We start from the raw sequence: 20,327 nt of genomic DNA, 5'->3' as shown, positions 1-20,327 counted from the left end.
ATCCATTCTTTTTTGAAAACAAAAACACTGGCATGTTCCTTGCCTCCTCTCTTTTCCTTATTAACTGTACCCAGTCCGTTTGTAAGTATGCTCAGTCGGCTTTAGAACCACACCCCAAATGCTGGCTTTGTTTGCCATCTCTGCTACCACCAACACAGCCCCAACCGCTGTCACCTCTGGGCTGGGTTTCTCGTGTCCTCCTACCATATATCCTTGCTTCTGCTCTTGCCACTCTTTACTCGAACTCCACAGAGCAGTGGAAGCAATTCTATTCAAAGGATTCCTCAGATCTCAATTTTAATTGGCTTTAAAACTTAATGAGAAAGAAACCCAAAGTTCTGAAAGAGATCTGTGACTCCTGTCCCCACCCCCACCACTGCCACCTCATCTACAAACTGGGCTCCAGACACACTCACAAGGCTTCCTTGTTGTCCATCTTGTCTGCCGCTCTCTTGCCCTGTAAATCCCATGTCTGGAGTAGATAAAGGTTGGTTGGCAACTGAAGCTTATATAATTATGGCAGGGAACACTCTCTTAGAAACTAAGAAATAAAACCACAAATACAAAATTAGGTTAATAGTTATTAAGACTGAGAATAGAAATTACAGCAAATCATTGGAGTTCCAGAGATTACTTTGGAGTAATCATTTACTTTCTTTGGCAGTATCTTCAGCATCCTAACAGAAACGTTTACATACACCTGCTTTCTTACAGCAATCCAGTTTCCCCGCCGCATAAGAACAATCGATAGCGTCCAGCACCTCCCATCACTCCCAGAGATCCTTGTAAGTGAAAGTTTCTGAAATTTCAGCTTCATTTGCTTCACATTAAGTCCACCTCTGCTCTGTGCTTATTCTTTCACTCCTTTAAGTCTCTGAAGAAAAGCCACCATCCTGTTTCTCTCAGCATCCTCCTACTCTGCTTCCCATCTTTTCATGGCACGTCACAGTCTGAGAGCACCCAAGATGATACATAGTCGCTGTTGTTGCTTGCTGTCTGTCTCCCTGACTACACGTTACTAGAATACGAGCCCTCGTGTTCGAGTGCATGTGTCGGTAGCTCAGTCATGTCCACCTCTTTGCAAGCCCACAGACTGCAGCCCACCAGGCTCCTCTGTCCATGGAATTCTCCAGGCAAGAATACTGGAGTGGGTTGCCATTTCCTTCTCCAGGGGATCTTCCCAACCCAGGGACTGAACCCAGGTCTCCTGCATTGCAGGCATATTCTCTACCATCTGAACTACCAGGAAAGTATTCAAGTAAGATCTGCTTTTTCCCCTATACAACTGGTGTCTAGAACAGTCAGTGGTATATGTAGATTCTCAAACAAATAACCATTGATTTGGCTTAAAAATAGATGAAAATTAGGTTATTATGACCTGAATTAATTATTTGCCTGAAGTGCTTTTCCTTTTGTGAGGTGAATATCTATAAAAAATGCCTAGAAACAAAAATGACATCTTTGCAAGTGTGTTGATTTCTAAGAATCTGAAAGAAATTAATTTCGACGTTGTAAGTAAAATAACTGCAAACTTAATAAATCTCTTCAAAGCAGATAATCCTAGCAGTCATCTGATATCCTTTTCATATTGTACAAATATTATGATGTTTGAAACTGCAGAGAGTATGATGATTGAAACGGCACTGATTAATTTATGTTTCAGTTTCTTAACTAATCTACTAATTTACTGAATTAGCTAATGTAGTTACTGAATGACTAATAAATACAATTCAGAAATATGGTGAACTTGAAAGTGACTGGCATGGGAGGAAACATAAAAATAAAATTTCTTTTCAAAATCCATATCCTGTTTTCTTCTCAGGGACTTTAATGAAGACAGACCATGCTCTAAAAATGGTGCCATTTCAAATTTAGAAAGGCAGTTTGGAACAACCGCTGTAGCCTTTTAATTCCTCCTTCTTCTTTTATTCTACTAAAGAAAATTAGGATAGTAAGAAAGGACAATTTTTTAAAAATTCCATATCCTACCCATACTCAGAGAGAAAAGAATTCACAATTCATTTCAAAACCCTAAAATAATCATAGCTTGAGCAGTCCTTAGCTTTCTCCTTGATTGGTCCAATATATTATTTGCTTGCACTAGACACATGGAAAAGGCCTGGACACTGTCCACATGTGAACAGTGGACAGGATGGGTTCTATCTACCAAACTTGATAGTATCCCTAAAATATATAGGCGTCTCCATCCTCAAAATGTTAAAATGAGATAACTGAATAAACAAAACTTTCAGATATGTGATCAAAATACTCACATTTGTCATCATGTACACTAAATTTAAATCAGTGAACAACTGCTGTGGGTTGAACAGTGTCTCCCCAAAATTCATATCTGTCCAGAACCCCCAGAATGTGATCTTATTTGGAAACAGGGTCTTTGTAGATATAATTGGTTAAGATGAAGGCAAACTGGATTAGGCTGGGCCTTAATTTCAATGACAGGTGTCTTTACAGGAAGAGGAAGAAATATACAGAGATCCCCAGGAGAATGCCAAGTGAAAGCAGAGGTAGGGGTTGGAAGGACACGTCTACAAGCCAACAAAGCTAAAGTCTGCTTGTGATCACCAGAAGCTGGGAGAGAGGCAAGGAAATATCTTTCTCTGGAACCTGTGGAGGGAGCATGACCCTGCCAATACCTTGATTTCAGACTTTTAGCCTTGAGAACTGTGAGATAATAAATTCCTATTGCTTTGACCCATCCAGTTTGTAGCAACTTGTTATGGCAACCCCAGGAAATGAATACAACGGCCAACACACAAGGTTCCATAGAACTCAGGCTGACTTTGGGAGGATAGTCCCCCTTGAGAATGGAGTTTGAAAAACAAAAACTATAGACTAAGCCCATATCAGATATGCAAATAGCAGTCTCCTCTTTGGGATGGGAAAAGTATAAAAATTATATTGACTGAAAAATATGAACAACCTAAAAGTTGACAGTTACATTTTATTTGGCAGACATTCTTAGGACTTCAAGCCCAGAAGACAGCGTCTCAAATAACTGTTCCCAGGAGGCAAAGAGGAAGGCAGGATATACAGCAGTTTTTGCAAGGATACCAGGAAGTTGGAACAGAAAATTACTATTAATAAAAGAAAACTAAACTATCTCAAGTTAAAGAATTTAGTTTTTTCTATCTATGGAAAGATGCAAGAGTTTGAGTTCACTGAAATCATTGCTTTGATATGCAGCTATCTGGGGCCAGTATCCTGTGTTTTCATGCAAAGATGGGCATGATAAAGGACAGAGATGGTATGGACCTAACAGAAGCAGAAGATATTAAGAAGAGGCGGCAAGAAAACACAGAAGAACTGTACAAAAAAGACCTTCATGACCCAGATAACCAAGAAGGTGTGATCACTCACTTAGAGCCAGACATTCTGGAATGTGAAGTCAAGTGGGCATTAGGAAGTATCACTATGAGCAACGCTAGTGGAGGTGATGGAATTCCAGTTGAGCTATTTCAAATCCTAAAAGATGATGCTGTGAAAGTGCTGCACTCAATATGTCAGCAAATATGGAAAACTCAGCAGTGGCCACAGGACTGGAAAAGGTCAGTTCTCATTCCAATCCCAAAGAAAGACAATGTCAAAGAATGTTCAAACTACAGCACAATTGCACTCATCTCACACGCTAGCAGAGTAATGCTCAAAATTCTCCAAGCCAGGCTTCAGCAGTATGCGAACCGTGAACTTTCAGACGTTCAAGCTGGAGTTAGAAAGGGCAGAGGAACCAGAAATCAAATTGCGAACATCTGTTGGATCATCAAGAAAGCAAGAGAGTTGCAGAAACACATCTACTTCTGCTTTATTGACTACGCCAAAGCGTTTGACTTGTGTGGCTCACAACAAACTGTGGGAAATTCTTAAAGAGATGGGAATAACAGACCACCTGACCTGCCTCCCAAGAAATCTGTATGCAGGTCAGGAAGCAACAGTTAGAACTGGACATGGAACAACAGACTGGTTCCAAATTGGGAAAGGAGTACACCAAGGCTGTATGTTGTCACCCTGCTTATTTAACTTATATGGAGAGTATATCATGCAAAATGCCAGACTGGATGAAGCACAAGCTGGAATCAAGATTGCTGGGAGAAATATCAATAACCTGACATATGCAGATGACACCACCTTTATGACAGAAAGCAAAGAAGAACAAAGAGCCTCTTGATGAAATTGAAAGAGGAGAGTGAAAAAGTTGGCTTAAACTCAACATTCAGTAAACTAAGATCATGACATCCGGTCCCATCACTTCATGGCAAATAGATGGGGAAACAGTGGAAACAGTGAGAGTTTATTTTGGGGGGCTCCAAAATCACTGCAGATGGTGACTGCAGCCATGAAATTAAAAGATGCTTACTCCAAGAAAAATTATGACCAACCTAGACAGCATATTATAAAGCAGAGACATTATGTTGCCAATGAAGGCCTGTCTAGTCAAAGCTATGGTTTTTCCAGTAGTCATGTATGGATTTGAGAGTTGGACTATAAAGAAAGCTGAGAGCGAAAAAATTGATGCTTTTGAACTGTGATGTTGGAGAAGACTCTTGAAAGTCCCCTGGACTGCAAGGAGATACAACAAGTCCATCCTAAAGGAAATCAGTCCAGAACATTCATTGAGAGGACTGATGCTGAAGCTGAAACTCCAATATTTTGGACACCCGATATGAAGAACTGATTCATTTAAAAGACCCTGATGTTGGAAAAGATTGAAGGTAGGAGGAGAAGGGAAGAAGGGGATGACAGAGGATGAGATGGTTGGATGGCATTACCGACTCAATGGACATGAGTTTGAGCAAGCTCTGTCTGTTGGTGATGGACAGGGAAGTGTGATGTGCTGCAGTCCATGGGGTTGCAAAGAGTCAGACAGGACCGAGCAACTGAACTGAACTGAACTGAACTCATTTCTTTGATATGCACTTCAGCTACCTGGGGCCAGTATCCTGTGTTTTTACATCCTGAGTTTTCTTAGGCTACACCGTCCAGTCAGGAGTGGCTGCGGTCTGATGACTGCTAGATTGCAGGCATTCTTCGTTTCCTTCCTGATTTCCCTCGGGGCTCACCTTTGAGGCGGCGGTTAGGTGGTGGCTAGATCTTTTGTTTACAGATACAGCAGGCAATAATTTATTATCGATTCCTTTCTATTGGGAGAGGTTTATAGATACCTCTCAGTGTCATATTTGCCTCCACTTGATTCTTCCCCATTTCTCTTTATTATTATGATTATTTGGTGAAGATTGTGCTACTAATTACTATTTTTCAAATGGCGCTACAAATTTTGATTTAGGGTCTTCAAGCTTTTGTTTTCAGCTCTAAGCAAGTCTAAGATTGGGAAGCTATAATTTGGTGCTCAGATGAGGCAGAATGGGTGGTTATTGTTACAAGTTGTAATTTCCTGGGAAATGCTGCGGAATGGTCCAGAAAGTCAAGAGTTAACCGGAGTGAAATAAATCGCAAGCAAAACAATCCCTTCCATAATAAGGTGGAAAAACTTGAGGGAAATATAATTAGATGAATTTGCAACTTTGTTTACATATAAATTAGAGAGCATGAAATTGAGTGCTGCTGGCCAAAGGTTAAGAAATTTGTACCCAGTTTGTGACTTGTAGTTGGCAGCAAACAGGAAACAACAAAGACAAAAATTCAATGTTCCAGATCCTCCCTGAATATCTGCGCAGGAAAGTTTACTCACTGACTAATGGCCCTCTTTCGGTGTTCTGCACATCCTTCTTCAGTACCCTGAGCACAGCCACAAGTTTTAAAAGTCGTTTTAGCCACAGAAGATGTATGCAACTTGTTCTGGTGTTGGCTTCTCACAGAGTCAGAAAGAGGGAGAATTATGTTGTTTTTATTCATGCCAAGCTTTTTTAACGCCAGAGTGCTGAATGAAGCTTTCAAAGGAAAAAAAAGTAACAAAGGAAAAATAATCAATAGTAAAAGTTGACTAATGGCTAACAACTGTTAAGTGTTTGGTGTACACAAAATATAGCTGCAGGAGGGGAAAGAAGAGAGATTGAAATGCTGATCAAGAGGCCCGCTCAGTTTAAGAAATGGGAAGTGAGACTTTAAAATGAGATGTCAAAGAAAGAGTGCATTCCTGTTCATTCTCTGCACTGACCTCTCACATTGCAGATCTTCACAGCCCTTGCTTAAAAATGGAACTACACATTCTTTCTAAATTTCTCTTGAAGGAGGAGGGAAAATATGAGCTGGTTTTATCATGCTTACCTAAAATGCAAGAATAGTGGAAAATGCATTTTCTTGATGCACATGGACAGTAATTCAGGTTTGGATATGTGAAATGAAAGCATCTCCTGCCATACTAATAAACAAGAAATGTCACAGCCATTAGCAATTTCTGGCCTCAAAATGTGAATGAGGGCTCAAGGCAATACAGGGGATGCTGCCACCACCTACCCCCCCTACCCCCACCCGCCGCCCCGGGATGATTGCTAAGGAGCTGGGGGAATGCAAGAAGCAAGGTGAACTAGGAAACAAGATTAGCCCAAGACAGCTGAGGTGCATATGAAAAGAATGAATTCAGTGAGCCCAGAGGCTTGCATCTTCCATACATAGAATGCTAAATTCCTTGATACCTGATCTTGATGTTCAGACTCCCTGTTCCCTTTGTTGCAAATTTGTGTGTATATAGCCTGACTTCCCCTCTTGCCTCCTTGGAGCAGTTTTCTCAAAACTACTGAGATGCTCGCTCCCAGGCTCACAGTCCGAAATATTCCCACCAAATAAAATAACTCTATTTTCAGGTTGTGACTATATTTCTTAGTCGACAGATATAACCTGGATCCTAATTATTTTCTTCCTCTCTCCAGGACTCCATCCTCTTCCTTTGAGCTGTTATCTGCGGCTCTATGAACAGAGCTGGGAAGACACCATATAATCCTGTACCTCTCTGTGAGAAAAGTTGAGTCAGTGAAACAGCAGGACCTATATGAAAAACTCTTAAGAGCAACTGACTGGCATGTGTTGTTATAGCCACGCTTTCTGGGAAACAAACTCACTCAGAAGGACAATGCAGATAGTGGAGTGCAGTTTATTACACCGGCGGGCCCAAGGCAGTCTCCTCTTAGCCAAGGACCCCGAGCAGCATTTGTGAAAACCTTTTATACCCCATGTGTACGTGTCCGAACCCACCACCCCAAATTCCTTGAGACTTACAAAGGAAGGGTAAATACAATCACAATAACCCCATCATTCACGTGTTATGTGATCAAACAGTTAATAATCAATATGCCCGCGGTTACATTCCAACCAGTTAATAACCGATAAGCCTGTGGTTACATTCCGGTAGATACTGTCCGGAGGCAGGGGTGATTAGTGTATGTTTTTTCTTAGGCTATGAGTAACCTGGATATGATCTTCAAGGTTCCCCTGTCCAGAGGGGGTCTTATCCTTCCATTGTCGTTCCCACAGGCACTAAGCAGAGAGTTCAGAGTCCACTGGAGAGGCGGCTGAGCACGATCAGCACGGACAGGCCTGAGATAGAGTCCTGGCACTATGAATTCTTTCTTCAGTGTCAACTAAAAAAATTGCACAACATGAGAGTTGTGAGTTAAGTTTTATTTGGGGCAAAATGAGGACTGCAGCCCAGAAGACAGCACCTCAGATAGCTCTGAGAAATTGTTCCAAAGAGGTAGAGGGAAAAGAAAGTATATATGTGATTTTGGTAAAGGGGGAGTATGTGCCATCAAGCACATATTTTCTGTAGAAAGTTTCTGCTGGTGTCATGAAGCTTCTGCTAGTCATGAGAAACAATCATCATTATGAGAAGATGTAAGAATTGGGCTCATAAAGTCAGCTCCTGAGAATATCTAACTATCTAAAGACCTGTGCTGCCAGGATCCCGGAGCACTGAGTGCCTCATTTCTGCTTTCCACCCTGAACTCCTTTAGGGGGTGTTGGAAGTCATCAGCTTCAGTGGCACATGGTTTAATCCTTGTAGAAGTAGATGGCGAGCACCCAGGGCAAGTGCCAATTTGTGGTTGATACATGGCAAGTGTTGAGAATGTTTAAAAGACTTAGTTTAAAAGATAAACTAAGGCAGGAGACTTCCCTGGTGGTCCAGTAGTTAAGAACCCGCCTTGCAATACAGGGGATGTGGGTTCGATCCCTGGTTCAGGAACTAAGATCCCATATGCCACGGAGCAACTAATAAGCCGACACACCTCAACTACTGAGCCTGCACACCACAACTAGAGTCTGTATACTGCAACAAAGGATCCTGGGTATTGTAGCCAAATAAATAAATAAAATTAATTTTTAAAAAAGATAAACTAAGGCATATTTTAAAATGTCAAGAGTTTATTTCAGCAATGACTGACCCAAATCAGGCAGCACCAAAAATGAAGTGGTCAGGAGCATGCCACCAAGGCGAGTCTAGGGGCTGGAGGTGGGGGGAGACTTTTATACAGAAAAGGCAGAAGGAAAGCAAAGAAAGCATTGACTGGCTATAGCTTAAAGCCCAGTTGGCTGATTGGTTGTCCTTGGGTTTTGATTTCATAACCTTGAGATGTTTACAGGCTTAGATTTCAGTTTGCTTACCCAGATCACCACAGCATTAAAGACACATCAGTCTAATGGTCTCCTTGTTTAATTAATTTAGCAAGATTTAGTTATACATAAAAGGAAGTGAAAAAAAGCTAAGTGGATAAAGGATAGAATTTGGAAGGCAAAGACCTGGGTTAAAACCCTAGCCTTGCCCCTCACCCTCACTCAGTGGCCTTGGACAAGCCCTTTACCTTCTAATTCTTCAGGCTCTTCCCTTGAAAATGGGGAGTATAACCAACCTTACACAGCAGTCATAAGGATTAGATGCAGGAGCACTTTCTGTATTACATTTGCACTATTATAAAGTATTGTTTTTCTCATGGGGAGGGAGGCAATCCCAGCCTTCAGTGAGGGAACAGCAAAGTTATCTCCACACTTTGCTCAAAGTTTTATTATCATTGTGAAGGTGTAAACAACAGAGAACACCAGATTTGCTTTTGCTTTGTTTGATCCCCACAGTTTATCTTTAAACTTTAATTGAATAAGTTGTCAACATTTTAACACTGGGCTATTTTATACACACATTTAGTTTCCTGACTTCTCTGGCAGCTATAGGCCAACCTTCCCACACAGCAACAGTCACCAGTTCTAAGCAGGGACTGCCCTGTTTTAGACAGCACAGGTGCTCTCCCCTTGCACACGGTCCCACACTGTCTTGTTACCAGACACACAGATGCTTGGGTGGGTGTCACCTTTCAGAAGTAATTTCTCTTACACGTGCTTACTTTGTGGAGTGTGGTAGGCTGAATAATCATTCCCCAAAGATGTCCACATCCTAATTTCCAAAAACCCAACTACTTTACATGGCAAAAAGGAACTTTGCAGGTTTAATTTAGTTAAGAATCTTGAAATGGAGCCATTATACTAATTATCCAAGTGGGCCAAATGTAATGATAATGGTCCTTCCTTATAACAGGGAGGTATTTAACTCTCTGTCATGACCCAAAGGGCCAGGTATACAAAGATACACATATCAAGAAAGATATTCTAGGGCTTGGAGGTTATCTGAAGCTGGCCAAGGGCCAGTCCTTTCTTTGGAATGTGCCAAGTTTGAGACCCCAGCCCCTTTACTGTACAGGCCAGTACCTGGCCCTTCACCTAAGTTCTCTTACAGCAAAATGCTTCTCTTTGAGCATCTACATTAAGCTAAGTATTTATATAATTGACACAGAAATAGTATTAATATGAATATCCCTTCCCTTATGACTGTACAGTGGAAGTGAGAAATAGATTTAAGGGACTAGATCTGATAGACAGAGAGCCTGATGAACTATGGACGGAGGTTCGTGACATTGTACAGGAGACAGGGATCAAGACCATCCCCATGGAAAAGAAATGCAAAAAGGCAAAATGGTTGTCTGAGGAGGCCTTACAAATAGCTGTGAAAAGAAAAGAAGTGAAAAGCAAAGGAGAAAAGGAACGATATTCCCATTTGAATGCAGAGTTCCAAAGAATAGCCAGGAGAGATACGAAAGCCTTCCTCAGCGATCAATGCAAAGAAATAGAGGACAACAACAGAATGGGAAAAGACTAAAGATCTCTTCAAGAAAATTAGAGATACCAAGGGAACATTTCATGCAAAAATGGGCTCTATAAAGGACAGAAATGGTATGGACCTAACAGAAGCAGAAGATATTAAGAAGAGGTGGCAAGAATACACAGAAGAACTGTACAAAAAAGATCTACATGACCCAGATAATCACAATGGTGTGATCACTGACCTAGAGCCAGACATCCTGGAATGTGAGGTCAAGTTGGCCTTAGAAAGCATCACTACAAACAAAGTTAGTGGATGTGATGGAATTCCAGTTGAGCTGTTTCAAATCCTAAAAGATGATGCTGTCAAAGTGCTGCACTCAATATGCCAGCAAATTTAGAAAAATCAGCACTGGCCACAGGACTGGAAAAGGTCCATTTTCATTTCAATCCCAAAGAAAGGCAATGCCAAAGAATGCTCAAATTGCTACTGCACAATTGCACTCATTGCAGACACTAGTAAAGTAATGCTCAAAATTCTCCAAGCCAGGCTTAAACAGTATGTGAACCATGAATTGATGTTTTGAAGAAGATTCCTGTGTTGGAGAAGATTCTTGAGAGTCCCCTGGACTGCAAAGAGATCCAACCAGTCCATGCTAAAGGAAATCAATGAATATTCATTGGGAGGACTGATGTTGAAGCTGAAATTCCCAATACTTTGGCCAGCTGATGCGAAGAACTGACTCATTGGAAAAGCCCCTGATGCTGGGAAAGATTGAAGGCAGGAAGATAAGGGGACAACAGATGATGAGATGGTTGGATGCCATCACTGATGTGATGGACATGAGTTTGAGTAAACTCCGGGAGTTGGTGATGGAGTTGGAGGGAGGTCTGGTATGCTGCAGTCCATGGGGTCCCAAAGAGTTGGTCACGACTGAGCTTCTGAACTGAACTGATTTAGAAGTTAGCTGGTATGATTCATGTTGATGTATGCCAGAAACCAACACAACATTGAAAAGCAATTATCCCCCAATTAAAATAAATTTTGAAAAATGGAAGTTAGCTGATAATTAGATAAATCTAGTTTCTCTGGCATTACATCCTAGGAAGGTTTTAATTCAACCTTCTAATACATCTGATCATCAATATTAGTATTATCATATGACTGACCTGTTTACATAAAGTCACAGAATTTTACCAACAATGCCAGTGTTCCATCATAATTAAGTGTATCATAATGTATTAATATTATTAATTATTAATATTAATACACTATTAATAGTATCATATCATATGATACTATTTCCTTACAGAACAAATTGATAAGAATTACAGAGGTTATCACCATGCCTTATCAAAAAAGAGTTGGCCCTTGTCCATATACCAGACAACTGTTACAAAGAGGTGTTTTACAGTTAGCCACAACTAGACTATTTCCGGGTTCCAAGTCAAATGGAAACAAAGCTAGTCATCCTGTGTCAGTTTATACACTTATACTGAGACTGCTTTCCATTATGTGCTACTGTATAGCAGGGCCAACCGCCTTCTGAAGACATGGATAATGGTTCCTATACTGTCTCTGCCAACTGCACTATAGGGTATGTCTTACTTTGATGTATTCTTGGGGTTAGTGAACAGGACCAAAAATCATTGACAAATAAGGGAGAGTGAACTGAGGGGCAAGAGAGTGAAGAGGGGAATAGCAGACAACAACCAGGGGGGACAGCAGGCATTATGGCCTGACAGGACCGTCACACTTAGGTAGTACAGGTAGGAGGACACCTGAGATACACATATATTTTACCTCCATGGCCAAGGATGTGGGGGAGGAGGGAGAACAAAGCAGCCTCCACTTGTGAAGTAGCAAGTTCCTGTGCACGAGGTGATTTTAAAAGAACACGGACAGCATTATGCACAACAGTAAATTTTAAAAGAAAACAAGAAACAAGTTAATGTTCCAACAATGAGAGAATGAATACATTTTCTAAATTACACAAAAATTAAATTCAAGTTCAGTTCAGCTAAGTTCAAATTACTAAACTACAATTAAACAAATTCTTTGATAAAACAAAATTTGCAAAAATAAATCAAGTGGAAAAAGCAGGAGATAGAAGAATGCACACAGACCTACCTAATTGATCAAACATATATTGTTTAAAAAGACATGCATGTGTTACAAAATTATTTATAAATGCTTTGTAATGCTGAATAAATTTAAAATAATTAATTCTGGAGACAAACAGGAAAGAAATTGGATCAGGGACAAGTATTATCAGGATGGGGTAGGAGGGAACTTCAAATCATCAGCAATCTTTTCTAAACTATGTGGTAGATACAGAAGTGTGTGTTCATAATTCTCTATACTTTTTTTTTGAATCTCCGAAATAAATCTTAATCATAAAAGGTAAAAATTTGTAACATTTTTAACGTATAGAGGGTACTTTCATATAAATCATTTCATTTGATGTGTAGGATAAAACTGAGATAGTGAAAGTAATTGTTATCAATATTTCATCTTATAAATGAAGAAACCAAGCCTCAATAAATATGCCACAACTATTAAATAGAAGAGAGACAGGGCTAGAACTAAGATCTTTGAGGTCCAAACCACCACACTTATTTAATGTGGTAATATTTGGTCAGTGAGACTGTTGTCTGAACAGAGTCAAGGCTACAACTATTCCAGTTGTCCCAGTTTATCCTTTTTTCACCCGTGTGTTAAATCAAATTGTGCTAAATCAAATTGCAACCAAAAATACTTATTGAGGTGCTGCTGCTTATGCCCAAGGTTATAAAAGGTCTTTCCACCAGGTTTTCTGAAACTTCAGATATTATCAATTCCTTTCCATCATCATAAAAATCAAAGTAGAAGTTAGTTCTTATTCAGAACCACAGAATCATTTTTTTCTCCCTGAGGAGCTGGGGAGGAAACTCTTTAGCTACTCAACTGAAAAGCAGTACTGACATCAGAAAATCTGGGCAATCAGAAAGTTAAATTTTAATTTTCACTTTGGCACTGTATTTATGTTCATTAGATCACATCATACATCTGAGTCTTACTTTACCCAACTGGGATAGAAATAGACAGTTGACGGTTTTGAAACACTCAAAAGACATTGCATGATCACAGAGTACTATTAATGTATGTTGCATAACTGGCTGTTGCATTGTGGCTTAAAGTGCAACTATTTGGCTTGCTGATCACAAAAGTGTACTATAAAGAGTTAATTTGCACTACCATTTAAGAAACCTTTTCAAATATCTCATGCTATAGTTCTGTAATGATTAGCCAGTTATCAGGTAAGGCAGTATAGTGTGGTAATTAATAGTGTGGGCTATACTGGGCTTAGTTCCCGATCTATACAGTGAGAGTAATACTAACTACTTCTTAGAATTGGCATAGTTCTGGTTGGGCCCAATAAAATTGGCTGTTTGCATTATTACACATAATCATCACACTAATTCATACTCTTAAGGGACCACTGACTAGATTTTGAGGGTGGTAATTATGAATTGTGTTCCCTGTACCGTTTTCTAGAAAATCGTCACTCCCCACCCCATCAGCATGACAGCAGCAAACCTGCCGTTTCTATAATGCGTCTGTGCCCTTTGACACAGATGATTGGTTCAAGGGTTAACATTGTGACCCAAGCTGATTTGATTATTTATCCCTGAAAATTACAGAACTTGAGAGAGAAGAAGAAAAAAAGAAGAAAGTAGGGCAAGAGAAGCAAAATGAAAGGGTAAAAAACAGAGAGGCTAGTCTCTCGTTTCTGTACCTGGAACTGTAAGGCTAAGATTATCTTCGTGCCCATGCTTCCTGCTCTGGGAATAGATGCTGGAGAGGGAGAAAAACAAGGCAAAGAGCCAGAAAGAAGCACAGAAGAGAGATGGATAATGGAAGTGGCTTTCAGGTCCCCCTTTCCAGGTTATTCCTGACAGGTGGATGCCTTTGTCTTTGGATATTGTATTTGGATATTGCAGGGCATTCAAATATCATCCTTTTTTACTTACCTTAGCTAAATTTTGATCGTGTAACTTGCATCTGAAAAATGTCTTACTACCCCTTTTCCATCCTGCTCTTCAATTTCTTTAATGGGAATATAGTCCATCCCGAGTCAACCCCCACACATCCTCCTAAATTCTCCTGTCAGGGATTGATTAATTCCTGGCCTCCTACCACTCAAGGACAGATTCCTGCCCTCTAACTCCTAGGCCTACTATTCTCTGTATCAGTCCTTCCTTCTGATCCCCCGAAATCAGGTCATGGCAACGGCTGGGAAGAACAAATTAGAAAAGGATGAAGCCACAAATCTAAAAAGGTAGAGAAAACTAGCTGAGAACAATCATCTCTCAGCGAATATTTGTCAATTTACAATGCAGGTTAGAGCATGTGGGAATCTTCAGTCCAGACTAAGCTCTTAATCTGGGCCATCATGGCAAGGCACTGGGAAGAGGAAAAGATCAAGTCTAGTAGGTAAGCATTAGGAGGGGCAAACAGAGAGAGAAAGAGAAAGCAGAATGGCCTCGGAGGCAAAGTAAGAGACCGCTGATGACTGCTCTCCTCCCTCTCAGTCAGAGATTCCCCTGCAGGTCTCTGACTTCTAGCTGGAATGGACATTGTGGGCCTCAGGATGCCTTCAGCCTGCAAGTAACATACATACAGGGCAGAGAATAACCAGCCTTCTAGTCCAGGCTGGGCATACTGCACTCACAGACTATTTCTCAGCTGACATTTTTAGATACATAAATTTTGGACATCAAAATCCTCACTGTTTAACTAAAGCTAATTCAAAAAACTGATTGTATGCTTCCTAGACCAGGCACTGGCTGGGACTTGAGGATACAAAAACAAATCAGACAATCTCTGGAAACATGTAAAGGGCATAGAGTCACTCCAGCCTGGTTTGGTTAGCTCCTCCATCCACCTTCTAACTGTCATACTGATTGTCATACCTGAGACTGTTGCAGAAACCAGTACTCAAGAAACCAAGCACCACACTCAGAGAGTTGGAGAACTCAGGTTTATTACGCCAGCGGGCCCAGAGGAGTTAACACTCCAAGCTCTGAGCCCCAAACAAGGGGTTACAGAATCTTTACACATGGACGGGCATGATTAAGTGGGTTTGTGGGTTTGCAGGGGCTAGGACAATTGCAAAGAACTGCAGCAGGATAAGCTCCAGTTCCTACTATTGAAAGTTCCCACTTTCTGAGACCTATGTGAACTAGACTTTGCAAGGAGCAAGCTGAGTTATAGAAGCAGAAGGAGAAGGAGGTAAAATTTTAACTTTTCCTCTTCATTCTCCCCCTTGATGCTTCTATCATGCATTGTAGAAAGCATCATCTCATGTTTTGGTAGGACATTTAGAGCTCCCCGTCATTTAGGAGGCTGTAATTTTATGGATTCATTCTGAGAGGTTATGAACTGGGTAACTGCATTGAGGATACAAGGGCCAAACAGGAGTGCCACGAAGACCATGAAGAGAGGACTGGTTAAAGGGAGAAGCCATGATGTCCAGCTCCAGATATTGTTCCAGTTACCCCAGGAATTTGCTAGTTCCTCTCTCCTTTTTATGATTCGTTCCCTTAGCTGTTGAGCCATGGCCCTGCCTATTTCTGATTGGTTTACATAAAAGCAACAGTCTTCATTTAAGAAGAGGCAGAGTCCTCTCTTTTCAGCTGTCAATAGGTCTAGCCCTCTCCTATTCTGTAAAACCACCTCAGCCAGGCAGTCTAGTTGGTCCTGTAAGGCCACTAAAGATTTGGCAACTCTCTCAATGTCGTCTGTGAAGTCTTTGGATAGTGTATGGTAGAAGGTGGTTGATGAAGCAATTCCTCCTATTCCCATACCTATCCCAGCCATGATTCCCAGACCAACTAGTAAGGGTATAAACTGGATGGCTCTTTTTGACTGTGTATATGCTGCCAGAGGTACAGTGAGAGTCTGGCTATTAGGGATAATATTCAACCAGAGAGTGAGGAAAGCTAAGGTGCAGATACTCATCCAATTGACTGGTAGATATAAGTAAACATCTGTCCCACAAACAAAGAAAAGGCCTTGATGGGGGCAGCACCATATTGTCTGTGTGGGAGGATGAGTGGGCCACTCACCTTTTAAAGTTTGATTATGTTGGTCCCTGGCTAAATTGCCTAAGGTTCAGTTCCTCCATCATTTGTAAAGCATTCTGAAGCCTTTTGAGTCAATTCAATTGCCCTTAAGACTGGCCCTTTTAAGTTTGGATCTATAGGAGTTCCCATGGCTGTTGCATTATTTAAGGGTACTGGTGTAGCTAAGTAGCATGGAGCTCCTAAGGATAAGCAGAGCCAGCAATCCTTGGCCAGCTAGGGTTGGTGTCTTTAAGAAGGCGATGAGTTGTGTTGAGAGCCTGGTACAGATGAGGGTCTAAGGGGGGGAGTTAACTCTGTAACCTGGGTCACACTGCCAACAGGCAGAGCCTGATTTTTTAGGGCAAAGTTGGTCCTTGATTTCATTTGTCTGCATTACTGTCCCTGTCCAGTAGGTTTTTCCATTTATTTGGCAGACAGACACCTATTCTGGCTGTAACATCTCCGTGGCATTTGGGGTAGACGGAGGCACAGGGGCACGATGGCAATGCCATGGTGTCGGGATACCACCCGGGGTTTGGATCCTCTGGTGGGGAAGGGTGGCAGCAGCAGGGGGCATGACTGGAAGACATTTTTGGCTCCCAGGCCCCTGGATATACATCGCATGCTTATGAAGGCAGTAGGTGATTGGCCTATAGGATTGGCTGTCTACACATTGTTCTAGCTGATGGTTAAGTAAGCGATTTTAAGGGTTGACTGTAATGTTGACAGGGGCTTGATGGATAAGGAACAGCACCGTCTGTTACAGTAAGGGCACCGTCTGTTACAGCAAGGGCACCGAAAGGCTGCAAAGCCGCCTGCACATAACAGGTAACTGAACTCGAGCAAAAGGTTTTCTCCCCGTCTTTGGGTCGTCACGGCTACAGCAACTGAGACCATCATGAAGCAGGGTCAGCTATATGGGGAGTGATTTAGTTAGCAGGGAGAATCGATCATAAGAGACATCTAATAAGAATGAGGCTTCCCACTACAGTGGGATAACACAGCTAACCGCAGCTTCTGACCCAAATCCCAGTCCCGGGGTGTGACCAAAGCTCGTTCTGTAGCGAACAGCATAGGAATAATACCAATCAGGGCCAGAGGCCAGGGCTGACAGTGAAAGTCCGTTGATGTTTTGATAGCCGGATCCTCAAGCTTCCGCCATGTGTTGACCAGCCAGCTGCTGGAGTGTGGCTGGAGCAAGGCTGAAGAATCCTCTAGCTTCTGCCGTGTGTGGACGAGTCAGCTTCCAGAGTGGCTCGAGCAGGGCTCAGCGTCCTTCGTGGGTGAGGGCCGTTGTTTTTGGAACCAGACCTTGAGGGGATTTTGGGGGTCAGAGTAAGGCTAAGGGTAACATGTCAACCCAAGATAACTGGGTCTCCTGGCAGAGTTTAGCTAATGTGGTCTTGAGGGTCCGATTCATGTGTTCAACTTTTCCTGAGCTCTGTGGCCTGTAAGCATTGTGAAGCTTCTGTTTGATTCCCAGTGTCCTGGATAAAGTCTGGATTATCTCAGACACAAAAGCTGGCCCATTGTCAGACCCTACGGAGAGAGGCGTGCATGTCTCGGGATTATGTCTCTTAGTGAGGCCCTGGCCACTTCTCGTGCCCGTTCAGTGCATGTGGGGTAGGCTTCAGCCCATCCTGAGTAGGTGCAGATACCACAAGTAAACACTTATAGCCCCTACAGAGCTTGACTTCAGTAAAATCCACTTCTAGATCTTCAAAGGGCAGCGTCCCAACTGTCTGCACCCCTGGGTTGGGTCTTGGTCCTTAGCTGGCATTGTTTTGCCCACAAGTCACACATCTAGCACTGATCTGGGCACATGGGGTTGGGAGCTCAGGAATGAAACAGTAGCAGCTCAGTAAGCTCTCCAACACAGTTTTTCCTAAATGAGTTGTTTCATGATGTTGCTTTACCAGCCAGATTGCTAAATTGCTGGGGACAGAGTCTGGTCTGGGAGCTTCCACCAGCCCTCCTTTTTTTTTATTCCTCCCTCATTTAGAGCCCATTGATCTTTTTCCTTGGTATATCTCGGGGATGGAGGCAATTCTTGTGCCAAGAGGACCTTAAAGATTGACTCAGGGCCCACTGTGGAGCTTGGTTGGGTCGCCACCTCCTTGGCTGCCTGGTCAGCCAACCGATTTCCTTTGCTGATTGGATCAGTTCCTTGCTTATGGCCTTTACAATGGATACTGCCACTTGGGAAGGCTTCCAGATTGCTTCCAACATCTGAAGGATTTCTTATTTGTTCTTAATCTCCTTGCCCCCTACCCCCCACTGCCAATAGTCCCCTTTCTTTATAAATGGCTCCATGTACATGTAAAGTAGCAAAGGCGTGCCTTGAATCAGTATAGACGTTGACTCGTCTCCCTTTGGTGTGCCTTAGCACCTTGGCGAGTGCCCACAGCTCAGCCTGTTGTTCTGACCACCCTTGTGGCAAGGCCTCAGCCTTCACTGTCTCATCAGTTGTTGTTATGTTATAGCCTGCTTTGCACTGCCCATCTTGAATGAAACTGCTTCTGTCAGTGAACAGTTCCAGTTCTGGGTTCTGGAGGGAAATGTCCATCAGGTCCGGCCTGCTCAAGTAAATTTCATCTATTGCCACCTCACAATTATAATCAGGGGTTCCCGCTTCCATAGGTAAAAAGGTGGTGGGGTTCAGCATCCTCACAATCTCAAGTTGGACCTATGGGTTTTCACAAAGCAGTCCTTGATAGTGAGTCATCCTAGAGTTGATCAGCCATTTATGCCCCTGGTTATTCATCAGGGCAGTAACAGCATGGAGAACCTTTACATTTATATTTTGTTCTAGAGTAACCTTATCTGCTTCTCTGACCACAACCACAGTGGCAGCTAAGGCCTGGAGGCGTGGCAGCTAAGGCCCGGAGGCGTGGCAGCTAAGGCCCGGATGCATGGCAGCCATCCCGCGGCCACTGGATCCAGTCATTTGGATAGGTATGTGACTGGGCGCTGCCATGGCCCAACTGTTTGTGTGAGGAGCCCTGGTGCAGTGTGACTTTTCTCATGTACAAAGACGTTAAAGCCCTGTATCACATCTGGCAGCCCTAATGCTGGAGTGCTGGTCAAGAGTCTCTTTATCTCCTCGAAGGCCTTTTCCTGTTCAGGTCCCCACTCTACGGGGTCCTTATCAGACCCTGCTGTGGCTTTAAACAAAAGATTGGCAATTTCAGAGAAACCCACTATCCAGGTCTGGAAGAATCCAGCAGCCCCAAGGAACTCACGGACTTCTTGCTTGGTGTTCAGCCAAGGTATTGAACAGATGGCTTGCTTCCGCTCATGTCTGAGTACCTGATGCCCTTTTGAGAGGACAAACCCCAGGTACTTGACCTCCTGTCTGCGGATCTGAGCCTTTTTCCACGACACCTTGTGCCCTATGGGGGAGAGTAGAGCCAATAGGGCTTTGGTACCTCTCCAGCAGTCCCCTTGGGTGGGACTGGCTAGCAACAGGTTATCCATGTACTGGAGTAGGGTGCAGTTTAAAGTTTCTCTGGGAAAGGCAGCAAGGTCTGCAGCCAGGGCTTCACCAAACAGGGTAGGTGAGTTTTTGAAGCCTTGTGGCAGTCGAGTCCAAGCCAGCTGTGTCTTTCTCCCAATGTGTGGGTCTTCCCATTCAAAGGCAAACAAGAGCTGGCTGGTTGGTGACAGCCAGAGGCAGAAGAATGAATCCTTGAGATTGAGGCAGGTGAGCCAGCTTGCCTGAGCAGGTAAGAGACTCAAGACTGGAAGGATTTGGGACCACTGGATGGATGGTGATCACTGCACTGTTAATGGTGCAGAGGTCCTGGATGGCACGGTAGTCATTCCCTCCAGGTTTTTTGACTGGTAAGAGCGGAGTGTTCCAGGGAGATTGACATTCAATTAGGATCTTGGCATCTCATATGTGCTGGATGCAGTCCTGAATTCCCAGGCATGCCTCCCGTGGTACTGGATATTATTTTTGTCAAACAGGAGTGACTCCTGGTCTCAGGTCCACTACAATGGGGGCATGGTTTTTGGCCAAACCTGGGGGCCCCTTCTCTGCCCAGACATCAGGGAATTCTTTTAGCAGTCTAGGGGAGATTTATTTGTTCCTTCCCTGAGGAACAGAGATGCCATTCATCTTCGCTGGGCATAGTCACAGCCACCATCAGAGCCAACTGGCTCCC

Source organism: Cervus canadensis, chromosome 5, assembly GCF_019320065.1.
Source record: "Cervus canadensis isolate Bull #8, Minnesota chromosome 5, ASM1932006v1, whole genome shotgun sequence".
Classification (NCBI taxonomy): Eukaryota; Metazoa; Chordata; class Mammalia; order Artiodactyla; family Cervidae; genus Cervus; species Cervus canadensis.
This window is presented reverse-complemented; position numbering follows the sequence as displayed.